This window comes from Dermacentor silvarum, chromosome 2 (assembly GCF_013339745.2).
Source record: "Dermacentor silvarum isolate Dsil-2018 chromosome 2, BIME_Dsil_1.4, whole genome shotgun sequence".
NCBI lineage: Eukaryota > Metazoa > Arthropoda > Arachnida > Ixodida > Ixodidae > Dermacentor > Dermacentor silvarum.
Genome location: NC_051155.1, coordinates 211,635,445 through 211,648,764, shown reverse-complemented (window position 1 = coordinate 211,648,764; position 13,320 = coordinate 211,635,445). Strand labels below are relative to the sequence as shown.

Genomic DNA, 13,320 nt, shown 5'->3' with positions numbered 1-13,320 from the left:
TGCTTACGTACTGTTTGCTTTGTAAACGTAACTTGTTGCCTGTACTTCCTAGGCTATGGTTATGGGCCTAATCAGTGTTACCTAGTTCCATGTATTGTAATCAAAAGAACGTGTAAGAAAAAAAGAAAGAAAGAAAGAAAGCGCGAGAAAGTTAGCAACAACCGATACGCTGCAAACCCGCTCCCCCGGTGACGCGATCGCTGAGAGAAGAAAAATTATGTCCTCGTGAAAATTGCATCGTTTACAGCATATCGTCATACCTGTTTGATAGGTGCTGGATTATATGAATAAAGAGAATTATTAAATTGAACTAGATCGGTATATTACACTCCTGTAATTACAAAAAAAAAGATGAAAAAAAAAGAGAAGTTCGTATTACGATAAGTGAGGACCCGAAATATGACGATAAACCAAAAGACCGGCTGGCGCCACCACCTTGAAATGTACTCACCACGCAGTTATCCATGACGTCACAGATTATGACATCATCTGTTGTGGTCTAGCTGTTTGTTGTTCTTGCTTTCGATTAGAATTAATCGACAAACAAAAAGAAAACAAGAAATCGGCGAAGTTCTTGTGAACAGAGAGAGATAAATTAACTGTGAAACGCAGGGACTTTAACTGGAAAATTAATATCCAGTTTGCTACCCTGCACTGGGGAAGGGGGAAGGAAGACAGAAAGATAAAGACGACAAGCACAAAGAGAGGGAGAGAGAGTTCAAAAAGCACATACACACGCACTCACGTAAAATAACACGGGCGTGTCAGGAGTCGTTCAACGAGAGCGTTCTGGCGGGAGGAACTTCGGTAGCGCCTTCGTCACTTTCTGGTGGTTTAAAATTAAATTCTCGAGTAATACGTGCCAAAACCACGATATGATTGTGAGGCACCCCGTGGTGGAAAATTCCGGATTAATTTCGACCACCCGGGGTTTTTTAACGTGCACCCAATGCACCGTACACGGGCTCTTTTGCATTTCGCCCATATCGAAATGCGGCCACCGCCATTAAGCCACCACAGCGGGTGCCTTCTGGCGTGAAGACCGTATAAGCCGCCAATTCTTAACATTCCCTACAGTCAAATGGAGCAAAGTGCGCAAAAATATACTGTGATAAATATTCATGACGCTACCCTGACTTCGGCACGATATCTAAAGAGGAAGAAACTAAAATTGACCCTTTGTCTCAAATGGTAAAATCGACTCCCCCCCCCCGCTAAGGAAATGCGAATAGAACTTTGAAATACTGACAGCGGGTGTCATATAGTGCTTCTATTTGGCGGCCTTTTTAATTTCACGCGTTGAAGTTCGAGTGAGTTGATAGCCTACGGTAACCGAGAAAAGAACAATTCGGTGGCGAGATGTGGAACTAAAAACACGTATTGAAAAGATTGTACGCGGCATTCAGTTTCATTTAAACAGAAACTATGTTGGGGGCGACAAAAGGTCAACAGAAAGACATTATATTTCAAACGACTTTCGTATAAGGGACAAAGCTTGTGTTCGTGGTTATCTGCCACGGTGGGTCAATTTCGACGGCATTTATAACCAACAGTCTCGTTTCTTTAGGAAAAGCTTGGGATGGACACCATGAAATTCTTAGACGATGTCGTATCGTTGAAATAGCTCTATAGGAAGACGCTTGTGCAATAAATTGTCTCTCTTAAAAATTTCCTATCGGCGTTGCGCAACCTACGCACTCCATCACACTCAGAGGGTCCTTGTTTTCTAATTCTATATACCTCACAACACGGGGAATAAAATCGGCTGCTATTTTTTTTTTTTTTTAGTCTAGTCTTCCGCTTGAAAAAATCATGCTTGCTGTTCTATTGCACCTGAACAGAAAGTATATATGTTCTTTTCTTCTACTATAAATAATTTGCTGCGGAGACGTTGCGCTATGGAGTGCATTGGCCACTCCAATTCTTTTCGTATCTTCCTTTCTTCTCTTTTTTTTTTTTCTCATTACTTTAGCTAGAGGATCAAATGGCTAGGCTGGAGGCACGTGCTTCCTACTATTCCATATCACTTATGGACTAAGGCGCTATGAGTAATAAAAGTTACTCGGAAATTAATGATGATTAACATGAAAGAAAAAAGAAAAAGTAACAAATGATTGATGACGTATTGTCAAACTTAGGCACGAGGTCGAAAACAAATTATTAAAAATAATGCTCAAGCACGTGCAGCTTCAGTACCCAAAGTAAAAAAAATAACACAAATAAAAAACAATGCAAATAAAAACTGTCAATACCTCGAAACAAATTTGCATGAAAATAAAAGACAAAAATATATAAGATGGAAGGCGATTCAACCTTTAGTTGACGTCGATAAAAGATGATGTCTGGCTGAGCCAGTTGGGGGCGAGAATGAGGCGCTTGAAACAGAATTTATTCTGAGGCTCGCAGCGTCTAAACGACAGCGTCTCAGAATGCCAGCTGAAACGAGAGAAGAATGCGAGAACGCTCCCCTTACCACCGGTACCGCTGGCACCATCGGCATACCGCATGGTGGTACATCTTCAGGATCGGCGCACATTTCTAGACTGCACAATCTCCGGGATCGGTCCACGGATGGGTGGGGGGGGGGGGGGGGGGGGTGAAAACTACCCGATAGGTTAAAAAAAAATTGGAGGACGCTTAAAATTCACCCTTATGAGCGGAACGCGATAGCATTCAAGGATCCCTGACTGCTTCTCACGCTTCCCGGCAACTGCCGGTTATGTAACCGTAATGTTTAACCCTTTCAGGCCCAAATTAATTCTGTTCAATGTAAAAAATTGGTCTTTTGAGATGTGCATGATCATGGTAGTTAAAAAAATTTTAAATTTGTGCTCACACTTTTCAATCAAAAATTATTTCATGATTCCAAATGGAATCGGTGGGACTTGGTGGACTTAAAATGCGTCGTTTCAAGCAATACGTGAAAAGTCTATCTTAGATGAAACTTTTTGAAGCAACTCTTTTCTTTGCTGATGGCAGAGGTGTGTGCCACACTGCTCACACCGCGAATGCGGGACTAAGAGCACATTCTTCTCTATTTTTTCTTGTATATTCCATTTGGAATCACTGGGCCATAAAGGGTTAACGGGATACGCTGGTGGCGAACGCTATGCACGAAAGCGAGCTTTCCGGTAGAAACGCGGCCTCTTGCGTGGGCCGATCTTCTGCTATTGTCTCGCACTTTTAATATTTCAGTCTGAGAAGATTTTGCATATAAAGGGTATGCGCTGTCGGCGTTTTGTTTAGTGACAATCGCTTGGGGGCTGTCATTCTCGAAATTCCGAGGAATAACTTTGTAAAGAATGTAAGACAAAATGTGAGCAACTTTCGGGATAGAAAGAACTTCAATGCTGTATAGAATATATACTGGAAATTTTCGCTCACGGGAGGCCAACGCAGGCTACAACGCCGATACCGGATTTTCTGCGACACGGGTATTTTCTGCGACACGGATTTCGTTGACGCTATCGCGTTAAATGTGAGGATAACTCCCCAAGAAAGACATTGTCTAAAAAAATGCTTATTTCTACCATTTCCCTTCCTCCCAGTGCAGAGTAGCCAACCCCACTGCTACTCTGGATAACCTCTACGCCTTTCATCTCTCTCTCTCTCTTCTCTCTCTCTCTCTCTATCTCCCTCTCTCGTTATAACTAAGTATCCTTACAGGGGAAAGGATAGTTAACTGACTTCTTATATAGTCCGCATATCTTCGCGCTGATTCACCACTAACTATTCGGAGAGGTTGCTTGACTAACATCAATTTAATGTAATTTTTATGCTTTCACTTCGTCTGCCTCTTTGTGGCGACATTTTATATGCGATTCTATATACACCCTCGTACATCTGTCGTATGCATCTGCCGGGCCCGCGTTATCGAGAAAAAGAAAAAATGAACGACGTGTTGCGAGAGTGCTTCGCTCGTATAATATACACGAAATGTCTCCGGCGCCAGCTGCTGCTTTATTGCTTCCGTCGAAATCCCGAGACATATATACAAGTCATTTACTCCATGACTGCAGCGTTCGGTCGTATGACATTTCCCAAGTCTTTGTTGTAGAGACTACAAAAGGAAAGCGTTCTTGCTCACTGCGAGTATGATACGTGGCAAAGTGACGTTCGCGTATACATACGCCGACACACAATGCGCCGTCTCGCAGCGTGGTATAGGCCGGCCATTCTCTTTGTTCAAACGGGCAGACGAGTTGTTCATCGGTGCCGCGGTACGACTAACTTGCCTTGGCCTAAATATACGAGAAATATTACAATTTACGAAGAACTTGAGGGTGGGGGTGGGGCGGTTTAACTTTTGGTCTCAACTGTTCAAATCTGGGCGTCGCGAATACTTTAACGAAAGTCACCTTGAGTTGCATACCAGGCCGTCAGCCAGGCAAGCATCTCCGGCTTGTAAGTTGTATCCAAAACATGGTGGCCATGACGTGTTTCTGGCTTCGCAGTTACTTTCGGCGAATGAAGCCCGCAAGAGCATAGCCTTCGAGATCTGTTTTCTTACTCCGGGGGTAACCGTTGTTGGGGGCGTGCATTTGGACACCATCTATTAAAGAGTCCTTCTTTATATATAGGGCGTCCCAGCTAAAGTTAGCCAAGCAGTTCAACAAAAAAGGGGAAAAAAAAGGTTTCATAAAGACTGTAAGATACGATCTTAAGTCCCACAGTGTTGAGTCGCCACGCCTCTGACACCCGAAGACAGTAGGTTTTATAGTTGTATCTCGCCCTTTGTTTTTTTTTTTTCCCCCTTGAGAAGCTTGGCTAGCATTAGTTGGCACACACGGTATACCCCGGTATGTATATACAGCCAAATCTTTAACTGGAGCACGTGGACCGATTTTCTGTGCTCCAGCACCTTACAATAGGAACAACCTAACAAATGACGATATTATATTCACCAGCTTTGTGAGCATGAGTTAACCTTGACCGTTTCGCAAGTTCGTTCAATCGTAACGCGCTGTAAAGCAGAAAAGAACAGCATTTACATAAGCTAGCTAAAGATTTGGCCGACTGTACTTATGAATAAGACACGATGAATCGACTAAAACTGCGAGAAAACTGATCCTCTTCCGCAACGCGTGTTGCAGCGCAGCTCTTCCGCGCCTGCTCGGCAAATCAGTAAGGCGCGGAAACCCGCACCGCGTGACTGCGGATTACACTTGCCTCCGGGATCGGCCCACACATTCCGTCACGGCCACCTCTGGGATCAACCCAGTTTACCATAGTACTATCTCCAGGACCGGCCCACCTTACTAGGCAAGAAGCCGATCGAGCGTACGCGCCAAATCCCGGGAAATAAAGCAGAGAAATGTTCGATTTAATAAAGGAATTGCGCGCCGCAAAACGTGCGTTTGTTGCAGTCGGGATATTTAGGTACCGGTTACCGTTTCACTGCGTAGTTGCGTCGGGAACAGAGCCGGCCATCGACAGTTGGCCGTCGACGTCAGTAGGTGCAGTGCAATACATATAAGCTGATTCGATATATAAGCGTTGACCTGTGTGCGAGCTATTTGGCGAGACAGCGCAGCATCCACGGTCAGCTAAACCCGGGAGGGCTCGCAAGAAAAGCTCCGCTTAAAGAAAAAAATGTATTCAGTTTTAAGCTTCGCTTTAAAACTAAACTTTTGTCTCATTCGCTCGCACCATATTTTGCAATCCCGCTTCAGACCCGAGCTATACGAACGTGCGCATGCAGTATTTACGTAGTCGTTTACACACGGCGGGGCACCAATCGGTGCGGTTGAGTGCCTGTGTATTGAACGGTCGTGTTTTTTATGCTGTCGGCCACAATGCATTTATCGGCTCCTAGCCGAAGTACTGCTCAGGCCCACGCCAGCAGTAATGCATACCGCATCATACTTACACGTCTTCCAACCGGTATAAGCTTGTCGCAGCTAGACTCCGTATTTCTTCACGCAGACCTGGCTGACCTTAAGGACCTTAAGGAAATGAGGTCGTTTGGACAGTTCCAGATGTCGCACGACTGGATGGTCACGTGCAAGTTGCCGTTTGCGAAAGCCAAGCTAGTTCCGCTCGGTGAAGTGCTGGTTCAAAAACCGCCGCTGCGTCTTCAATAGCTCCAGAGCCAGCAGAGGTTAAAATGAAGCTCTTGTCGCTTCCAGAACGATTGAAGACGTATAATATATATATATATATATATATATATATATATATATATATATATATACACGATAAGCACTCCAGCTGTGCGGAAATGACACTAACTGGAGAATATGGCGGACATGGAGGACATGGGGACGTGCTTAACCAAGATGTTGTGCTATCGATTGTTCAGACAGGACCAGCGCTATAGTCCTGTCTGTTCCTTTTGTCTGTCCTCGTTCTTCGGCGCTGTAGAGTTATTTCAACATGTTCTAAATTCCGCGTGCGCGTTTGAGTGTCTTGCAGTCGAAAAAAAAAATCATTCTGTCAATCTGGTGCCATCGAAAGAAATGGGTGGAAATAACGAAGCCACGCTGTCATCCGTGATACGGCATTATGAAAAGTAAACGACCTCAGTGGCTGCACCCTGACACCATTATAAGGCATAACTTGTAAAACAGTGTGACCTTCATACGCCTCAGGAAAATAACAGGTGTAGCGTGAGTGATTTTGCCGCATTTAAGCCCAGTTAAAAGCTGCAGAAGTTGAGAGAGTGTAAAGATACTTTCGTATACCTTATTTACGGGTGTCACATTTGGGAGCTTCTGGTCGGAGCTACAGGTGATCATTTATCATTTCATTTTAATGTAAGCAAGGGCTCAACGGCGCAGATGTTGCGTACCTTTCCGGCATGAAAATGACCAAGGCGCAGAGAACCATGACGTCACACTGAGATGGCTCCATGGCTCGGGCGATACCAAAGGGGAAATTGGTGCTCGTTTTCTCCACATATAGTTAGGCTATTTTACTGGATTTAGAGCTACAAAAAAAAAACTAATATGCCAGGCTAAACACGTTTACTGATAGATTAGATTAGATTTAGCTGGGGGATTCGGTAGGAAGGCTTTAGGCATGTGCTTTCCGTTACTCAGTTTCACTTCTACATGGGTCAAGGCGCTACGAGTAAAAAAGGAAAAAAAGAAAAAAAAGAAAAAAAATATTTTTTAGAAATGCTGGCAGACATTTAAAAAATGTAGAATAAAAAAATAGTGAAAAAACCTAATGTGACACTTAAGCGTGAAATTTGAAAAAAGAAAAGGAAAAAGAAAAGGTATACTTCAACTACATGCCAACTGTCTACTTTGAGGCTAGTTCGCACAAAACAAAACAAAAAAAAATGTGCACAGCACATAATGGAACATGAATTGTAATAAGGGGGAAAGAACAACCTGAGTACTCGTTTTATTTTCATATTTTCTTTCACGATGTAGGGAGAAGGCCACGGTCCGAGAATAGACTCTAAAGACAGCGCATGATTCCCCATTTCTGTAAACTTGGCGCGCGTTTAATATCTGTCTTTAGCACTAATTTGGGGCAACATACCCCCTGACTTTCAGGTCTGATTAAAAGAAAGATGAAAGCGCTCATTTAGTGATTTTGCGTTTCAATCAAAACTACTTTGATAGTTCCGAGTATAAATCGGTTGTATATGCACGCCTGCAGCACGGAAAATTTCTTCATTTCTCCATTGTCGTAGGCCTGGATCAGGGCCAAACTTTCCCGCAGTAATGAGGATGCCAGGCCAGGGTGGCGAAACAGGAAGGATCGGAAAAGGGTATATATTTACGTCATATATGGTCGAGACTCGCATCTACTCTCCGACTAGACTCTAAGCAAATATATCCCTATAGCAATAGGGCTGTAGGCCTTAAATCCCCTTCGTGAGGCGGGTCCTACTGACGAATCGCATGCCGAGTTTGAGGCGAGAGCGCCCTCTGCCCGCGGGACGCCATCCTCTTCTCTCAAGGCACGTGGCGTTGACGTCATCAACGGCCTGTCCTGCATGATGCCTGCCACATAGAATTTGGGTGCGCATCAAGTCCTCCAGAGTGTTTTCCGTAAAACATGCCGCCGGGACTCAAAAACTTGGCATAGCTTAGGCTGCGCTGATCATGCGCCGAGCAGCTGATGATGAATCTGTCGGCGATGCATGGTGACTCGGTCGGGCTCACGGAAAGTTGTAAGTCACGATCGCAACATCATTAAGGCCATCTCTCTCATTCGTACGACCTGCAATTTGTAACTTAATAGGCGGTGAATAAATTCTGTAGATTGGTTGATTTGAAAAAAAAATGTTATATGAACGCTATAAACAAGAACTGGAGGCAGGAAATAAATACGAGAACCAGGGGCGATTCTTAATCAATGTGCGTCCTTCATTCACATCTGCGTGTTCCTGAAGTATAATAGCATATACCTGTCTTGGCTGCCAGATACTTGCCGAACAGGATCCTCTTTTTAGACCCTAAGCGCCGAAGTTCTCACACTTTATAGGCAGAAGTTCAGGCTGACTTTAAGCTCTGCCATTGCGAGCTCCACATTCAGGACGCTTGAGTATGTGTGGAAAGTCGCGAGTCACAACTTGCGCAAGCTGTGTGTAAAGTGTGCCTGAACTCTGAAGGGATCGCCCATTTCCGAGTTTCACCGGAAATCGTGACAAGCTGCTGTCCTTACACGCAAACTGGAATCGGGATTCCCTAACGAAATACTGCAGTGTTGCGTAAAATCCGATAGGTCTGTGGCGTTATATATAGGGCCGCCACGCCACTTTGAGGTGTTCACGACAACAAACAAGTGTATTCGAGGTTCCACTTATACTCAAATATAAATCTTCTACGCTGAAAGCCGGCGTTGTGCGCTGTTATGTGTGCGTATGACTTTTTTTTTTTTAGAAATAAAAGAAATAAAATAAAACAAAATTGGTAGGAAAGGGGCTTGATGAACGACGTTTTTCTCATCCCTCCCCTTCTATCTTCGTGGTAAGTTTCCTTACAATCTAATCAGTCGCTATTGTGGCAAAGAGACAGATATCACATCACCCCGCCTCCTCCCCCTCCACCCCTTTCCCTCGCACAACCTCCCCAAGGAGGACCGTTAGCTTACAAATAACCTGACTTCCCACAGTGCGCCGGCTCGTTTGGAGACAAGCAATGTCCGTTATAAGGCGGCAGAAGCTTTGTCTTAAGGCAAAACTGAAATGAAAATCAATTTTTAAAAAGAAAAGTCATTTCATGCGCGGACGGCAGTTGTAATAGCTCCGGGACTTCGTTTCTTTATTCATTTCATGCCCAGCGACGCCTTCCGATTTGAGTGGAAAAAGGAAAAACTGGTGGCCGAGGCGAAATCCTTCCATTATAATTTTTTTTTCATAGTTATCTATGGTTCAAGTTAAGACATTCCTTGTCCCTTTTTTTTTTCTTATCTTTCACTTCATTTATTTACTTATTTATTTTGTTGTTGGTTTAGGCGTGTTGCTGGCACATCTGTAAACGTATACATTTTTCTTATAGATAACATTGACGCCGCACCACCCACGAGAGGCATTTCTACTCTTTTATAATACTTTCTCACTCGCTTGTCGTGGCGTGTCTTTAAAGAAATCTGTCACGCCACATTTCTTATTAGTCATCTAGACACTCTTCAAAGAGGTTCTAGCACTCTCCGCATATTCTGAGACCTTCGCTGTTTATCTCAATGCTCACGCGTCGTTTAGAAAGCTGCGATTGATGCAAATGAACGCTCACTCTACGAGCGCTCACTCGCATGACGGGCAAAGCGCAAGAAATTTCCTGGCATCTCCGTCTCTAACCCTTCATTTTTTTTTCTCTCTCTGTTTACTGTTATTTCTAGCTTTCGGTTTCATTCTGGGCTAGATAAAATACCTGGCTGCGAGCCAGGAGCGGCAGCAGCCGACAACAACCGGAGAAGAAGAAAAAACAATTCACTCTACGAAAGCCTACGGTCAGCGGCGGCCTCCCTTTCTCCGTCCTGTTTCGTATTATCCGCTCGCTCCCGCGCCAGGCCGCAGCAGCCGCGCCACGGACTACGTTCGAGCGCGGAACATCTGTATCCCTCCGCTTAGCGGAACAGCGGTACTTTTCTTTCTCTCCTCTCACTCATCCTCTTTCGCTGCCGCGATCTTTTTTTCTTCTTTTTTGTTCTCTCTTCTATTGCTATTCATTGAGGCGCCGTTTTCTTCGTTTATTTTCTAACGGGCGCGTGCGCTGCGCTCTTTCTCAATTTTTGTTTTTCTCCTTTCTCGCTCACCTGCGCTACGTCACGCCTGACCCGTACCGCGCCGCGTGAGCCGATTGGCCCGCCGTGCATCTACGTCAGAGCGCGCGCATGCGCAGCGCCTCTCCTCTCCCGGCTTTGGCTGCGCGCCTTGGCAGACGACGCGCGGCTGTGCGGTGCGTGAACGAGCTGCACCGGCGGCGGCCTTCGAAAGAGTTTTTTTTCGCCACGAAGGGCGTCGAGAGAAGAGCCGTCGTAGTGATTGTGGCGTGTTTTTATCGAGCTGTGACACTGTTTTATTCCTCTCCTTTAATGAAGTCGAGCGGCAGCAATCACTTTCCTGGGCAGCCCGACGAGTGAGTCAGTGTTGTTACCCTGTGAAGTGCCTTTGGCCGCGTCGTCTTCGTGCGTGGATTTGACCGAGTGTGCAAGTGGATTCGGGGCGGTGTTTTTCGCCACCAGCAAAACCCGCGGCGCCTCCACGCCTTCTGACTTGCCGTCGTCGTCGCCGGGATAGCCGAGATCGCGGCGTTGATAAAAGCTCGCCGGCGTGTCGACGACGTACGCTACGCGACGACCCAACAACGCACCGTCCTCTTCGACGACGACGACGAACGTCGTGTACAACAGCAACAACAAACACGCTTTTACAAACCGTTTTTTCCCCCTCGTCTTGACAGTGTCGCGAGAAGTTGATATCTGCGAATTGTGAGTCGGGGCCTTCGATTGCCAATCCAAATTTGCCTCCGTCTTCGTGATCCTCCCGTAGAGAAGTGCGGGAGCAAGAAAAGAGTTAACGCTTCTTCTGGGCCTCTCGCTGCGTTCCTTGGGTGTCTTCTTCATCTCCGACCGGCTTTATTGTCATCCGCTCCGACGTCACCGTCGCCCATGGGATTCGGGCGGGAGGATTGTCACCAGCGCATGCCCGGCCGTCGTTGACTCCGGGGACAGCGCTCGTCCGTCAATCACATCTCACTCTCTCCCTGCGAGCGCAGCTTTCCCACAACGCACGGACTCTCGACAACCGGTGAGTGTTGTTCTTGACTCTGCGTCCTCGGTCATTTCTTTCAACGTTTCACGAAATGACGTTTACCTCCATTCTCTCCATATTATTCTTTTTAATATGTAATCCACCTTTTGATGTCTTTGGCATCGCCTCACCAAGTGCTTATACGAACCTTTCAAACTCTCTGGACTAGTGTGACAACTTTCCTAACGGGCTGAACATAAATGCCTCCGTATAGTTTCCGTTTGCAGCTTCTTCCTGTTTTCTTCGCGGCGCGTTAAAAAAGCGGCTAGAAATTGCGCCGACCGGCTTCCCGTACACGCTGCAAGCGTGTCTTGAGACGCATGACGTATAACGTCAACGGACGTCTTAACACGCCTATGGTCTAACGACGGTCTCACACTCACACACCCCCGGTCGATTCCTCCAAACGCGCCTCCACGCAAAGCCATCGGCGCACCACGTGTCAAATCGAGTGGTAACTACAGTAGTAGACCTTGGCAACTGGCGGAGCGCTTCCGTCTCGTCCTATAGCTCTCATTTCAGCGCTCACGGCGCTTATCCGGAAAACAAACGTTGGCCGCGCGCGTTGAATAAGAAAGAAGTAAGGACGGCCTACGATAAGGTTGACCTTTTCGTCCTCGCCCTACCATCGACGTTCTTTTTTTATTATTATTTCGTCTCTTCGAATCGCGATTCTCGAGTGGAAAAAACTGAACATACGAACACCGAAAGAGAGGTCGAGAATGTATAATTTCATGTCAGGGGCCGCGCGAAAGCTGCAGCCGCGTAAAGTTTTGATCCACCTCCCAGCAATTCCAACTGATCAATAGAGTATATATTCGATAACCGCGCCGTTAGAATGACTCTAAACGAACAACGCGTAAGCCGAAGAGGTCGCTTAACCGTATATAACCGTGCGGCTAACGGCTTAGCTGGAGCCGGGCGAAACCTTTCGTGAAGAATACATAGATGTGTCAGTGTGTTTCTTTGACGCAAGCTGTAACAAAAGAAAAAAAAGGAGAGACTTAAAAAATATATATATGAGACAGAAATTGACGAAAACACACAAGCGAGAATGCTTGTGTGCGCTCGGACTGCCCTAATTGTGGGGAGAAAGGAGGGAGAAAAAAAATAAACCGCCAGATTTATTTCGCTTTCTCGAATTCATTCCTCGATGCTCCGCTTTGTTCCTGCCTCTTTTTTTTTATTTTTGTCTCTTTTCATTCCTTCTGTTCAGAAGAGCGGCGAACGAGTGTTAGAATAATGAAAAGAAAAAAAAAAGGGTATGCTGCGGTTTTCTACCGGCATTGCGAGTCATTGTTCTCCATCCAGCTCGCCGCGCTGCGCCTGTATGGAGCACTTGTCTTATATATCCATGCTTTTGTGAGTGTGACAGAACTGTCGTAAGAAAAACGAGAAAAACAAATCAAGTCTACTTGCCGTTTTCAAACGACTTATTTTTTTTTCTTCCATCGCGACTCCTGCTACCATCAGTGCGTTAAGATTTGATATCGTCGCTGAATTCACAGCAGCAAGCGTTCGTATGCAGCAAGTTGTCAAAGTTTCAAAAAAGAAAATCAAAAAGAAAAAAAGAAATTTGGGAGTGGGGTTCTTATTGCACGCATGGAAGCACAGGGAGAAGCGATTGAAGCTGCTTAATGCGAACGAAATCAGCACAAGAGCTTTCTAGAGTGAATATAACCCCTATAAAGCTGTTATATAAATGGTGTTGCGTTTCCATTGACATTTCGTCGATATCAGTAGACTTTTTGTGGAGCTGCAATTGACTGTCACGCACGATTCTTGCGAGAAAAATTTCGCGAATTTCCTCGTTATTTTTCATATTGTATTGCGAATAATAATGATATAAAAAATAACATGGGCATTCAAGAAATTGATAATCATACTTTAAAGACAAGTTAACCCATACACAAGTGTCGCAACGTAGGTCAGCAATCAAAAACAGAAATGCGCAATAAGTCGCCACAACCAGGCCATTTTTTAAACGTCTCGCTTACGCATTATGTCTTTTTTTTTTTTTTTCAATTTGCCCCCGCAAATTATGCCATTACGAAACTTATCTATCCTCACATTTGGAACGTCCGTGGTTTCTCTGAAAGCGGTCACTC

At 45.3% G+C, this 13,320-nt stretch overlaps 1 protein-coding gene across 5 annotated transcripts in view; it reads left to right on the top strand.

The window, feature by feature from the left end:
* The window catches only part of LOC119442559 (myocyte-specific enhancer factor 2), a 280,845-nt gene that overhangs the window by 134,627 nt on the left and 132,898 nt on the right, over nt 1–13,320 (top strand). For 2 of the 5 annotated variants that reach the window (XM_037707480.2, XM_037707475.2), the window contains exon 1: nt 10,333–11,209. The exons of 1 other annotated variant lie outside the window; for it this stretch is intronic. The gene's annotated coding sequence lies outside the window, so the exon portion shown is untranslated. Of the gene's footprint in view, nt 1–10,331; nt 11,210–13,320 lie in introns of those variants that run through there. 2 more of the 5 variants (XM_037707479.2, XM_037707478.2) reach the window with 2 other exon arrangements.